Here is a 15,537-nt window from a genome sequence, read left to right as displayed (position 1 = left end):
AACTCAAATACTCTCAACCTAGGCGTACCCCCATTCATAACCCATCAATTCCACTAATATTCCGTCAATTCCATGATTTTATATTTATTTTCCACATTATACCGTCAATTTCAATGTGTCACATAAGCGATACATCCTCGCAGGCCTCAGAAACACAAAGTCAACCCGAGCTGCATTCCTCGCAAGACTCAGGGGACACTTAGTCAACCTGAGTTGCATTCTTCGCAAGACTCAGAGGACACTTAGTCAACCTGAGCCGCATTCCTCGCTCCTCACGGTCCGGATATCCTTAAGACTTGTGGGCCATTATCATAAATGACTAAACTATTCCAAAGGCAACTTTGGGGGGGGGGGGGGGGGGGGGGGGGGGAACTTATCATAAAATTTCTCTTATTCCACAAATCCATTTTTCAAATCTTTTCTCAACTTTCCAAAAATCAGTTCTCAACTACATTTAAATTTGCACCACATATTGTTGAGAACTAGTGTCCATAATTAATCATTTTCAAACTATTGAGTATATATGTTAAATATAGACATATACTTATATATTTAATTAATTTATTAATCACGCCCAAAATCTGATTAACAAACCAATTCCAACTCTTCACAACTAAACATAATATAAAATACTCAAAAAGTAAAAGTAATTACATAATAACTCATAAACATTTAATTAATAAAGTAGCTCAACCACAAATACTTAAACAAAACCTTGACCCCGGTCTTAAAAGTGCGGGTGCATAACGTAAGAAGGTTCCTAGGCCCATTTTCAATAATTTTGATAGTTGGAATGGTCTGAAAAGACCCGAGATTAAATATGCGATTAAATTCTCATATTGGTCAACCCGGTCCCCCTGTGGGGCCTACAACCTTCAATTAATAATCCGAGAGTTCCTATAGGTTCAACAAAATTTACTAAACACGCCTTGCAAGTTTGGTCCAGATCGAGCGGTCGGATCGTTCACGATCAGACGGTCACCCGGCACCGTTATAAAAATCTTTGAATTATTGAATCGGAGCAATATTGAATTATTGAATCGGAGTCCCGGATGCTCCGATTCTCGATTCGTGAATTCCAAGACAATTCTAGAGGTGCCCATATCAACATATTTGAAAATGGAGCCGATCCAACAGTTTGAACATATCGAACCCGGATAACACCCAATATGCAATATCCGATCGACAGTGGCCCACGCGCTGCCACTTGCGCTATCAGCGTGTGGGTGTCCAAAGCGATTCCGGCGATCGGAAAATCTCCAAACCACCGGTCAAGACCTATACCTACTTAATCAAAACAATAAGTGGAGCAACTTTTGTTCTTGGACCATGGTCAAAAAATGACCAAAACTTGTCGGAAATACGAACCAACCCGACTGAAACTTTAAGCGATAATTTGAGTTTCAAAACGTAGAAATTGATCCTATTCAATCTAACCATCAGCTAGAACACATTGAGAGGATGAAAAAGCATACCTAGATCGAAGCAATTGGTGGCCGAAATCGTCCGAACGAACGTGGGAAGTTTTGGGTAAAATCGGCGACTTTTCTAGATATTCCGGCGAGCACAGGCGGTTGTAGCAGCAGTGAAGGGTCGGGATGGGTAGAGGGAAGTGGCCTGGTTGTTTTGGGACTGGTCCCGGCCTGAGTGGTGGTCGGAGGTGGTGGCGGCGAAGGAATAACCGTCACTGCTATACAATCGGGAGGTGGGGATGTCGCGTAACTTCTTCGTTACAACTCCAATTGAGCCCACTACATGTCTACGGACTCATCTCGACGCAATCTACGTCATGGTGTCATTCACGTCCCCAAAATCTTTTCAAAATAAAAAGTCAACTGTAAGCCCATTAAAATATTCTCGGGGTAAAATTGTATTTTACTTGAATAATTTAACAATTTAATATTAATTTAGGATCGGTTTATCACAAATAGGATAACTGACCCCATTGAATTTAATTTTGATTATTAAATTACTTTGATTCTGTGTCAAGTATTTTGGGTTTTTTTTTATAAGATTTTGGGGTTGAGCTTGTTTTAAGAAATCGATGGCAGTTTTTTAATTTATAAGAAGTTCAAAGCCCCTTTCTTATGTTGTAAATGGTGTTTTGCATGTGTTTCTAAAGTCCATTTCATATGGACATAATAGTAATTTGGGCTCCTATTTGGGTATAATAGTAAATCCCTCTTTTAAATTTGTCTCTTTAAAAAAAGGGATAATGTCAAAAGACTCCCTGAAGCTGAAGGTTTGGGGTCATTCTCAATATGACCCATTGAGTTTCAATTTCATCAATTTACACCCAAAGATTTTTAAATTTGACCAATTTAAGCCTTCTGTTAAGTTGACCATTTGGTCAGACGTTAACTGATGACGTGCCCACTATAGGACCCATCAATTCTTTTAAAAAATTAAAAAATTAATAATATAATATAATAAAATAACTTTATAAAAAATCTTTATAAAAAAAAAAAAATTTAACTTCCTCTCTTCGTCCCTCCATTTCTCTTTGTCCCGCTTCTCCTCCCAACTCTCCCACCCCATCCCCCCTCCCCTTCTGACGAATCACACATCCTCACCGAAGCATAGCTCCGCCATCTACCCACCAATTCCGTAAATAATTATACTCCTGTCACCTAATAACTAGTTCAACCTCCCAATTCTTAGCAGTGGTGTTTCTTCCATGGAGATTTCTTATTGGGTTTGTGTTGTTTCGATAGTTCTCTGCTTTTTCACATCTAGGTCTCTCTCAATTGAGAATTTTCACTAAGCGTAAGTGATTTGTGTCATGCAAGTTTGCAACTTTTGTTTTTGAATTTGAAATTTGTTTCTTTTTTACTAAGAGAGTCTAATGCCAATGGGATCAACTGGAATTGCTTACGACTTTTGTTTGGCTTTTGGGTAGTAAGAGCTAAATTTTTTATGCTTGACTATTGTATATGGTGAACAATGTTGCAATGTAGTTGTTATGCTTTTAGTGATGGTGATGATAAATTTGGCTGCTTTTGTTTTAGATATAGGAGTGCATCTGGTGCCTCTTGGAAAAAAATTCAAAGAGGAGAGGAGGTGTGGGTGGCTAGACTCGTCGGAGGGGTAGGGGGGATGGGATGGGAGAGCTAGGAGGAAAAGGGAGACGGAGAGAAAGGGAGGGATGAAAAGAGGAAGGTTTTTTATTTATATAATTTTTTTAAAATAAAGATTTTTTTTAATGTTATTTTATTATATTATATAATTAATTTATTATTTTTTTTTAAGAAATTGGTGGGTCCTACAGTGGACACATCATCAGTTAATGTCTGATCAAACTGTCAACTTAATTAATGGCTTAAATTGATCAAATTTGAAAATCATCAGGTGTAAATTGATAAAATTTAAACTCGAGGGCCCATACTGAGAATGACTCCAAACTTTCATGGAGTCTTTTGACGTTAGCCCTTAAAAAAAGAGTGCTGCTAAACGAACCCTAAAATTAACTGAGTACACCCTATGATCTAAGCACACCCTAATATTTAAATCAAAAATGTAAAATTAACTAAGTACACCATATTTAATTACCAAAAATACCCCGGATACATCCTAATCTACTCTATCACACAGCAGCAAACCCATTCGAATCTGGTAACAACATTCATCAAGGTCAATTGGCATACTAAATTATTCGGATATCATGGCTGAGAAGCTTTGATTCAAAGGCAGCATAAAGGCCCTTGTTTTCTCTTTGATTTATTATACGCCATTGCCATGTGGTTCTTTAATTGAATAAATGATGTTTACCGGGTCTTAAATTAGAACGGAAAAAACAAAGATAAAAAGTTCAATTTAGGGATGCATGTATCATGATGACCTTGTTGGGATACCCCTGGGAAATCCTATCTTTGTATGATCAGTGTGCCTTCCTAAGTTTTATCTTTTAATTTTCCTTATATTTGAATTCTCTCTGCATCACTTTCCCTGATTCGAGTTTGAATGAATTAGCCCATGTACCTCGCTCAACCACATAATGGAATAGGGTTTCTATCTATTTTTCCCAATTAAGCAGATTCTTCAACTCAAATCCCAAAAGTTTCAATCTTTATTTTCTTAGTTTTCACCTAAATTGAATTGGGTTTCTTCAATTTTTTAGAATTTCAATACACAATTACCGAATTCCAGTTTCAATTCCAAGTAAGCACGTATGAACTCGCTTGGTATTTGGAGGTTTTTTAATCTTTTTATTGTCAATAAAAGGAAATAACAGAGTTTTTGGAGTAGGGTTTTTCATTTATGTTTTATTAGAGTTGAATATGGTGAGTAGGGTGTACTTATTAAAATTACATTAATTTCATAATTCAAAATATCCTTTTTGGTAATTTTATATTAGTATAAATTAGTAATTCAATAAATAGTTTGATAGTATGGTGTACTCAGTTAATTTTAGGGTTCATTTAGCACCACTCTAAAAAAATTACAAATTAACCAGGACAAAATTGTAAAGTCGTGGAAATCTTTCTCGGATGGGTGATGTACTGGTGAAATCTTTAATCTAGAGAAAAGCTACACCGATCATTAAAGAAAGTTATCTGCTAAAAATTAAAAATATATATTGAATAAGAATAATCATATATGCTTAAAAGAGAAACATTAGAGCCGGAGTCTAAAGTCAGCCATGTTTTTCACTGCGGCTACTTCATCATTCATAGATCAAATTCAGGAAAAGAGAAAATACATCTCTGTTTGTGTGATGTATAAAGTCATTATTTCATTTTCTATATAATTTTTTATTAGATTGAAAATTTGTCTCTTAGGTAATTTTGTTTCCTTTTTGATACAAATGTGAAGGTGTACGTGAGAAAGTGTATGAGATGAATAAATGAGAAGATCAAGAGACATAAAGACAGTGATATCTCGTCAAACAAGTTTGAAGATAAAATAATTCGTATTACAAACTTGAGCTTTCTGAAGCTTTTACATAATAAACCACATCTTGTGGTAAACCGGAAAATCAGCCAATTCAGGTTCTTAAGTCCACAGATCATCCAAACCACCATTTTAGTGGGATACCAACGGCATCCGCACATCAACGGCAACCACAGATACACAGGCAAGGGTTTAGATTCTTTCAATCCATCCACAGGCAGGTCATAAACTATCAAATATGTTAATATGCAGGGATGCAAGGATTCGAACCTTGATCTTCTCGAAAGTCTTGTAACTTGTTCATAAAGGTTACAAGCTGAGAGCTCTACCATTTTGAGCTACATCCCTTTAAACCTAACTAACTATACACAAATACACACAACAGATAGCAGCTAAAGACAAAGCAATGCACATAACATAACCATCATACTAAAAGCCAAACAAATCTAAAAGAGAAAAAGCTACCAAGAAGTTGACATTATACAATTGTTCAACATAACAAAATCTCATATTCAAATGTCCAAAGAACTTCAAAAACTCCGACCATATATGCAAAAACCAAGCAACTTCGATATAACAAATATACTTCAAATATCCAAAAAGAAAAACTACTTCAAGAGAAATGGCATGGTTTAGAAATCTCCTTTAACAAAAGCAAAACAAAAATTCTCTCCCACAATAAGCAATCTAAGTAAATGGCTCATTCCAAAATGACAAACCAGGACTACATTCTTTCAATACATAACATGTTCTCTTTGTAAGTTCATTACTTAGTCATAAATTAGAGATAAGTATTACATGTAATGCACTCTCTCAGAGGACCTCATCCCTATCATCCCTTCCACACTTCACGAGCTTAAAATGCAGCTATAGCACATTTGTTCATTGTTATATTGTAGGTTTTCGCAGGATCCAAAGTAAGCTATGCATACATAAAAGCACGACTCACATTCACATTAGTTCTAAAAAAAGGACCTGTATTATTAGCAAGCAGCTGGGAATAGTCGAATGACACTCAACCACTGCATTATTAAACCAATAAAAGAAACATAACCAGCAACTAAACCAATAAAAGAAACACACCCAGCAACTAATATGGGCGTAAGTATAAAAAACACATCAAAGTTCAAAATGTCTAATATGATACCAACAATGAACAATTTAATCAATACTCAAAACCTTTTAAAATGTCAAACTGATCATAGAAACAGTGTCAGATTGCAATGTTCAATAAGTTGGACTACACATAAGCAGCACCAAATGAAGAAAAGAACAACAGATCCTATCAGGCCACCCAAATGAACACAAAAGCTATATAAGGAACAATTATAGAAAAAAGTGCTATCAGCTCACGAAACTAAGAAGACAGGAAAGGGAAACAACGCATGTCATACCCCATCTATTTCCATGAGCAGTTTAAAAAACAGTTCTATCAGCTCTGCGCATAAACTTGAATCTGAGACGGAGCACTGAAAGAATGAGATTGCTTCTGCTTAAAACACGACCCATATAATTATGCCAGATTGTTAACTTGTTAAACAACCCCTTTTAAAGACCTGCACTTCTCCACCTCTAACAAACCCACTTCTTCAGGAAGACTGTCCACATAAAACAGGTATCAAATCTTATCTCTTACGGGAAACAAATTAAATGATACACCAAAGCATACACCATGTGTAACCTAAACGGATCAGTTCAGCACACTTCAAGCTAAAAAACCCAACCTTCTACAATGGACTACTCTGACCAGAAATTTCAAATATCCAACATACTGACCCATCATGAACTTAAGCAACTTTAGCCTGCCAGAAAAAAGAAGAAGAGTAATATGCCACAACAAAAGAACCAGCAAAAGCAAACCAGGCACTCGGACCCAAAGATGCCAACAGGTCACTATGTTTAAGACAAAATCCAAACCCTTCAGCAGACCACAAACCACCACCTCCAACACTATAAAACCAGAAAAGGTACATATGAATATTAGCATCTGTACTTGAGAAAAAAAAAAATATATATATATATATATGAAAGGAGACTTTGAGAGAAGCAATTAAATCAAAGGAAAAGATCTACCCTCAGCCCATATTCTGGGAAAATTGAGCAAGACATAGAAGATAAGCTCATTTAAGATCGAAATGCTGAAATCCAAAGACAATGTAAGCAAGTCATCCTATCCACTTCAGCTGAAAAATCAAATCAATCCCGTCAACTTGAACATGAGTAAACCTCGGCTAAAATGAGATCAATGAATAAAACTTCGATACAAATTGGAAATAAGATACTATGTAAACGACAAAATCAAATCTCACGACCCCTCAAATAATAGTTCCATCAACGAAGATCAAAGTCATACTCAGTTTATGTGTCAGCAAGTGCTGCTCTACAGTCCAATGATACATTCCTACTCCCTCTTAAAACAATCAGCAGCCTGCCCTCCTTCTATAAACCCTAGGACTCCATTAAGAGACAAACGTTGCTGCACAAAACTCTTTGCTCAAATCATATCTGATAAAATCTAACAAAAATAAACCATAAGCCAGGAAGTACCATACACCTCTTAAGAGCATCCCCATTCTCCCGAGCCTCACGAGCAAGCTGACAATATACAGACCAAATATCCAAGAAGAATGGTAAGCCAAGAAGCACAGGACACTACTAAAAGCAGTCCACATTCCAATGAAGACAAGACCAAAAGGAAAGACGTACACTCTACAAAGGCAACTCCCATTCCTCTTGACTGTCACACATGACCAAATCCATTGGTTTGCTTGAATACCCATTCCATTAATATGTAATCAAGTAAAAAAGATGTGAAATGAATTTGCATAATACATTTGCTCAAAAATGCCACATTTAAGGTCTACAGAGAACTAAATCGCAAGCAAAGAAACATAAAACCACCTCTTAAAAGAGATGTTCTAGGCTCTGACAAAGTGCGACTCCAGTAAAAGACAAGTTAGGATGCAACTGCAAACACATTGCATGAGTTCAAATGGTGGTGCCAGATTATATACACTCATCAATAAAATATCAAATGAAGGAGCAAATATCTTAACAAGTGCCCTTCTGAAACAGCCAAAGAATAGGAGAAAAAAAAGAGAAGCACCAAAGAATATCCAACCCTGAATGGCCAAAGTATTGCACAAAGCTGCACATACTGCATTGAATCCACCTTCAACCAGACAAAACAGACATTTAAACAGACAAAAACAGCAATACCAATAAAGACGAGCATCTGCCAAACCTTAAAATGTGTGAATTAATTAAAGACCAGCACAATATAGAAATGAATGGGAGAGGCGCAGAGTCATAAAAGATTAAGGATCTTGAGGCCCCACACGAAATTCAAAGAACAGAATTTTGAGAGAAGATAATTAAGTTAAAGAAAAGAATGAACCCATCACCATACGAATATGTTGAACTATCAAGCCAGGAAGTATAAACCCCATGAAAGAAGACAATGAATAAGAAACCAAATGTGGAGTGTGTTTCTCAAGGAATCAATGCAGATCCAAGACTCTGAGCTACAAAACTTCTGCACAGGAAAATCCATGAACTACAGCAAAAAACACTAACAACACCATAACATATCACCATTTGAAAAGAAATGTAAGTATCAAGAAAACAAGAAGGCAAATATGAAAAACCAGGCGCCGTGCCACAACTTCTGATTGTCACTCGAAAAATCATCCTCATCAACTCAACTCTAGTAAGACTTAAAACAACGAGCATCTGCATGAGACAATGAATGAAGAATAGCCCAAAAGTTCAAAGGTTCAGGATACTGAATAAAATACATGACGGAAAACAAAACTCGGCATGACACCTGTTCCTGAGGTTTCGCCATTAACATTAACTTGAAATTGAACTCCTGAAACCCTCCTCGAAAAGAGAGCCACAACAAAGATCAGACGCAGGCGCAGCATAACCTCCTTAAGAAATTAGTCCAGTCATGAATTAAGTTACACTCTTTCACACATAAGAACAAGGATGCATCTCATAACTCCTTAAAAACTGAGACATTAAAGCACAAGACAAAAATCAACAAAGCCAACCATCTGAGGAAAAAAGATCCAGAAACAGAGCAAAGCAACGATGCATCTGCACAAAAGAATGCCCAATGAAAGTGTCGAATCTCATAAACCCAAGAAGAAATTAAATCACAAGGCCATACTACTCAACTCCCTCTTAAAAGCGATTTCCTTCAACAAAGTTGGACCCCATATACAGACAAGATGATCTGCATAGAATGGAAAGTAATGATGCAAATCATGGCCCAAGATCTCATACAATCTCCAGAAATAGAAAATAGATAATAAGACAAGAAACCCCCTCTTGGAAGAAGCTCTTCTCTGTCAACAATGTTGGACTCCATTTACAAGACAAGAGTTAGTATGTGTCTGCATATAGAAACACTGTTCAAATAAGTTGTGCAAAATCTCTAAGACCAGCAAATCAAATAATAGGGCGAAGAAATTCATTCTTGGTAGCACCCCTGCTCTCCTTAAACAAAGTAAAACTCCATACACAGGCAAGTTAAACTGCATCTGCATAGAATATTGCTCGAACAATGGTACCAGATCTTATAAACTCTTCACCAATACACAAGATGCATCAAACTCTAAAAGAAAACATTACTCAAATAATGGCTCATGTAAGAAGTTGAATCATAAGCAGAGAACCACTCAAACCCTTTCTTAAAAGCAGCTCGTTCTACTTCAAGGAATCAGACCCCACAAGAAGACAAGTGTAATGGTCTGCATATAAAGACATTGAGCAAAACCTGTCTTAGGATGTCATACGGGCTCCAAGAATACAAAATCAGATAATAACTCAGAAAACCCCTTTTTTCTTTTCAACAGTGTGAGACTCCAGCAACCGACAAGCGTTGGGATGCATCTGCATAAAAGAGTGCTCAAATAATGGTTCCATACCTCATAAACACCAAGAAATAAGAAATAAAATCATAAGCCAAGAACTACTCAAACCCCTTCTTAAAACTCAATTGAGAAAGTGAGACCTCCATATATAAACATGAGTTAGGATACGCCTGCAGGCAGAAATATAGCTCAGACAATGTGCCCCACATTATACAGACGGTACGAATAAAAAAGATCGGATAAAAGACCCCTCTTATATAGTTAGGCAAGATTTCCATAGACAAGACAAGATTTGCAATCTGCATAAACAAATGGTTCCAGACATCAAAGAAATAAGAAATTAAATTATAAGCCAAGAAATAACTGCAACGTAAAGCTTTAAAACCAAATTCCTGCAACAATTCACCAAACAGAACAATTGCAGAAGCTATCAAAATCCTGATACTCCGGACTAAAGCAAGAGATGCATCTGCATAAGACATGAAAGGAAAGACAACCACGGAATTCACGATATTGAACATGTAACAGAAATAAGAAACCAAACAGGGTCAATAAGGCAACTGCAGAAGCTACTCAAAATCCTGATACACAGCTCCATAAAGACAGACTAAAGCAACAGATTCATCCGCATAAGACATCAAAGGAAAGACAACCACAGAATTCACCGATATTGAACATGTAAAAGAAACAAGAAAGCAAGCAGGGTGAATAAACAAAACCAGCAGCCATTACTCCATTCATTGCCATGCCCCAAGGAAAACTTTGTCCCTAAGACAAGAATTAGGATGCATCTACTTCAGATATTGCTACATAACAGCACCAAATCTTATAAATCCTTAAAGATGGGAAACAAAAGGAAAGAAGAATTAAACCGCCTCTTAATTAGTATGCCACTTAGAACCCCACTGAAGATACCTGAGAGAGAGAGAGAGAGAGAATTTTAAAATAGGAAGTTGACATGTTCTTGTTAAGAAACAAACCAGAATCTGCTCCCCACAACAATGTCATAAACTTTAAATGCAATCACGAAAATAGGGAATCATCATAAAGAGAATGTCAAACCAGACTGCTATACAATTCGGGAGACCAAATATATGGAATGACAACCTTAGAAATAAACCAACGGAAGAAAAGACAAAACATAAAAGCTAAAGCACGGTTTGGCGGTAATTATCTAATAGCTTAAAGACCATAAAGCAACATATATCGAACAAATACATGGCAGCACAGAAGGAAGTAAGACATATTCAGCATCTGTAATCAAAACATCATAATACTATATCTTCGAACCAAGAAAAAAAGATAAATAAGATTGATGGTGATTTTGAACACATTCCCCCATATGCCAAGATTGAAGACATAAAATCCGATTAGAACATACCAAGAGAACAAGATGCATAACCAGAAGGCAGACTATTGAACTAAATCACAATTTAGTATTTGTCAATAGAAGAACAAAATGCGTAGCATGATTATAGGGAAAAGGAGAGAAAGACACATGAATTTATGATTTTTTGGGTATCAATAGAGGTTTAAAAAGTCACTTTGACAAAGAGTAGAGGAGCAAGCATATAACCCTATCAAAAGAGTGGAAGGCTATGGAAAAGTAAGAAACAAAGCAGGGTGAATAAAAACCAGCGGCCTTGAACTCCACTCAAACCCGTGCACCAAGTTGAAACTTTGTCCCTAAGACAAGAATTACAGTTCATCTACATAAGATATTGCTAAAATAACAAGCACCAAATGTAATAAAATTTTGAAATGTAAAACAAAAGGCAACAACATTAAACCTCCTCTTAGGTAGCATTTCAATTCAAACCCAACAGAAGAAACCTGAAAATACATAATACCAAATATTAATTAAGGGATAGAGGGAGATATATATACTTGATATAAAAAAATAAAACAATAAGAGAAAAATATTTAACATGTTCTCCCAATAATTTAGGACATCAAACGAGCAGAGAATAAAACAATTTCACCAAAAACAAAACAACGACACATTCCCCAAATAACCCATTTCTTCTTTCATTTAACTGCAGCATAAACCTTCAAAATCAAATTCATGCAAAAATTCACAAAACAAGGTAAGTGCAGGAACTACTCAAAATCCTGATAGACTTCCATAATGCGGACTAAAGCAAGTCTGCACAAGCCACCAACAGAAAGACAACCACAGAAACAATATTGAACAAGTAACAAAAGTAAGAAACAAGGTGAACAAACAAAACCAGTGGCCTTGAGCTCTATCACCGGTGCCCCCAGGTGAAACTTTGTCCCTAAGACAAGAATTAGGGTGCATCTACATAAGATATTGCTAAAATAACAGGAACAAATGTAATAAATTATTGAAATGGGAAACAAAAGGGAATAGCATTAAACCCCCTCTTAGGTAGTAGGTCAATTAAAACACAACAGAAGAACCAAGAAACATACATCATACCTAATATTAAGTTAGGGGTGACGTATAAAATATTTAACATGTTCGCCCCATAATTTAGGACATTGAACGAGTAAAGAATGAAACAATTTCATCAAAAACCAAAACGCCAACATATTCTCCCAATAACCTATTTCCACTTCCGTTCTAGGGCGTAAACTTCTAAAACCAAATTCCTGCAAAAAAAATCACCAAACAAGGCAACTGCAGGAACTGCTCAACATCCTGATAATCACTACGAAATGTGGACTAAAGCAAGACACCGATGGAAAACTGACCACAAAATTCACAATATTGAACAAGTAACAAAAATAAGAAACCAAGGAAGGTGAACAAACAAAACCAAGCGGCCTTGAGCTCTCATACTGGTGAGAATTGGTTGTTGATTGAATCAAAATAGGGTTGCCGAGCGGAAACACCGCCATATACATATATTGGAGACAGCCATACCTAGGTGAAACTTTGTCCCTAAGAATTATGGTTCAACTACATGAGATATTTGGTATAATAACAGCACCAAATGTGTAGAAAAATTGAAATGGGAAACAAAAAAGAAACATCATTAAACCCCTTTTTAGGTAGTAAGTCAATTCAAACCCAACAGACGAAACCTGAAAAATACATAATGCCTGACCAATTTAGGGGGTGAAATACAGAGATATTGAGAGAGAGAGAGAGAGAGAGAGAGACTTGTATAAAATTTTAAAAAGAAATAAGAGAAAAAAAACAATCACCAAACAAGGCAACTGCAGAAACTGCTCAAAATCCTGATAATCATTACATAATGTGGACTAAAGCAAGACATTAATGGAAAGACAGACCACAGAATTCAAGATATTGAACAAGTAACGTAAATAAGAATCCAAGGAAGGTAAAGAAACAAAACCAGCGGCCTTGAGCTCTCAAACCCGTGCCCCAAGGTGAAACTTTGTCCCTAAGACAAGAATTAGGGTGCATCTACATAAGATATTGCTAAAATAACAGCACCAAATGTAATAAATTTTTGAAATGGGAAACAAAAGGCAACAACATTAAACCCCCTCTTAGCTAGTAAGTCAATTCAAACCCAACAGAAGAAACCTGAAAAATACATAATACATAATATTAATTAAGGAGTGAAATAGAGAGTGAGAGAGAGAGAGAGAGAGAGAGAGAACGAGAGAGAGATGTATATAAAAGTTTAAAAAACTTAAGAGACAAAGGATTTAACATGTTCTCCTAATAACCCATTTCAAATTCCTTTATTAACTGTGGCATTAAAGCCAAATTCCTGCAAAAAAAATATCACCAAACAAGGTAACCCCAGGAACTGCTCAAAATCCTGATAAGCACTACATCATGTGGACCAAAGCACGACACCAACGGAAAGACAGACCACAGAATTCACGATATTGAACAACTAACAAAAATAAGAAACCAACGAAGGGGAACAAACAAAACCAGTGGCCTTGGGCTCTCAAACCGTTTTCCCCTGGTGAAACTTTGTCCCTAAGACAAAAATTAGGTTGCATCTACATGAGATATTGCTAAAATATCAGTACCAAATTTAATAAAAAATTTAAATGGGAAACGAAAGGCAACAACATTAAAACCCCCCTTAGGTAGCATGCCAATTCGAAACCAACATAAGAAACCTGAGAAATACATAGTAACTAATATTAATTTTGGGGTGAAAGAGAGAGAGAGACTTGTATAAAAAAAATTAAAAAATTAAAAGAAAAAGATTTAACATGTTAACCAAACTAGAATAGCTCCCCATAACAGTGTCATAAACTTTTAGCTCCATCCAACTTAGTCTCCATAAGCACTTTAATCACAAAATTAGTGAATCATCAAGACAATACCTAACCACACTGCTATACAAATTCGAAGCCCAAATATATGCAACGAACGAAAACCATTGAATAAACTTTTAAAAAATAAAAACATAACGTAAAGGGTAAGCGCCAAACCACTTTCGGTTGTAATTATTAATAGCTTGAAGACCATAAGGCAAAATATACTGATCAAATACATGGCAATAAAGAGGTAAGTGCGAAATACTCGGGGTCTGTAATCAAAACATTGAATAATTTTATCTCTGAAAAAAAACAATTACTATATCTTTGAGATAAGAAAAAATTAAAATAGACCCTTCCATTCCCACTGAGAAAATCAATAGAAAGCCAACATTGAGGACATAAAAACCCGATTACAACATACCCAAAAAAACAAGAAACACATCGAAAATAAAGGCTACGAACTAAGAAGGTTAACAATGTACCGCACGAATTCTGGATTTAGTATCTGTCAATAAAAGAGCAGAAGGTTTGGCATGATTATAGAGAAAAGGACATAAACATGATGTTACTTACAAATTTCAGGGACTTCAAAGATATATAAAGACGCGCATTTTGACAATTTTGAATTTCATTGGTTTTGAAATGGAATCCTATTACTATATCTCCTGCAAATCAATAGATCCGGATAGACAATTTTGAAATTCAACATTCCATTGCATCCGCAAAACAGTAAAAAAAAATACAACATAGCCATCCAATCAGATCCCATAAGAACCTATGGAGTTATCAGCTAACCAAACATCTAACCCTCGTGTGTCAAACACCGCAAACGAGGCCTGAAAAATAACAGCAAAGCTCCGCTTATTTGATTGATAAAAAACGAGGGAAATTTCCAAATCATTATATTCTAAACTTCAGAACAAAATCAAAGGAAGTAAACGAAAGATCTCCCATAGAAGGTAAATCTATGAGGTTTTCGTCGAAATCAAAACGCAAGCAGAACTAGGTACTGAATACACGATGCCCTGGCATTCATCATCCCAATCAAAACTCATAAGCATATCAATAAAGACGAGCTTCAGCCTCAAACCAACAAATTATATCTATACAAAACAACGAGAAGATACAAATCCAAACACCTACTTCACCATGATCCACGATGACGTTTGGGTCTCATCTGAACCAATAAAACACGCCTGCAAAGATACACACAATCTCTGGTTCTTTATATCGTCACAACCTTCGAAGGTCATTAGATCCAACTTTTAATCGGTTAGCAAAATCCATCACCAAACCCGAAAGCATAGCGATAACAAAACTTAATCCATCGATATCGATATCGAAAGCATAGAATCAAACCCAAACAGAAGAAGCGAAACAACAAATCCGATAATCTACACAAAAGCGAAACCTGATCGCCACCACCTAGCGTACAGGGACCGGTGAAGTAAGGTGAACTGTGAGAATGTCTGAAGGGTATTTATAACGGAAGGGGATCGAGATGAACGGCCAAGATTAAGTGGTGATGAAAATAATGGACGGTGGA

At 36.2% G+C, this 15,537-nt stretch overlaps 1 long non-coding RNA gene across 2 annotated transcripts; it reads right to left on the bottom strand.

Moving 5' to 3' along the window:
* Positions 1-4,876: 4,876 nt before the first annotated feature.
* LOC110762584 (uncharacterized) lies at positions 4,877-15,537 on the bottom strand. 2 transcript variants are annotated; one of them, XR_015834548.1, is made up of 3 exons: positions 7,244-15,463; positions 6,964-7,073; positions 4,877-6,840 (listed from the first exon to the last, which is right to left on the bottom strand). It is a non-coding gene; the product is annotated as an uncharacterized LOC110762584 (long non-coding RNA). The 2 variants fall into 2 exon arrangements; XR_002527602.2 differs by having other exon boundaries at positions 6,964-15,537.

The sequence above is a fragment of the Prunus avium genome, chromosome 1 (genome assembly GCF_965620075.1).
Source record: "Prunus avium chromosome 1, drPruAviu1.hap1.1, whole genome shotgun sequence".
Classification (NCBI taxonomy): domain Eukaryota; kingdom Viridiplantae; phylum Streptophyta; class Magnoliopsida; order Rosales; family Rosaceae; genus Prunus; species Prunus avium.
Note: the sequence above shows the minus strand (reverse complement) of the source record. Positions and strands in the feature narration are given on the sequence as shown.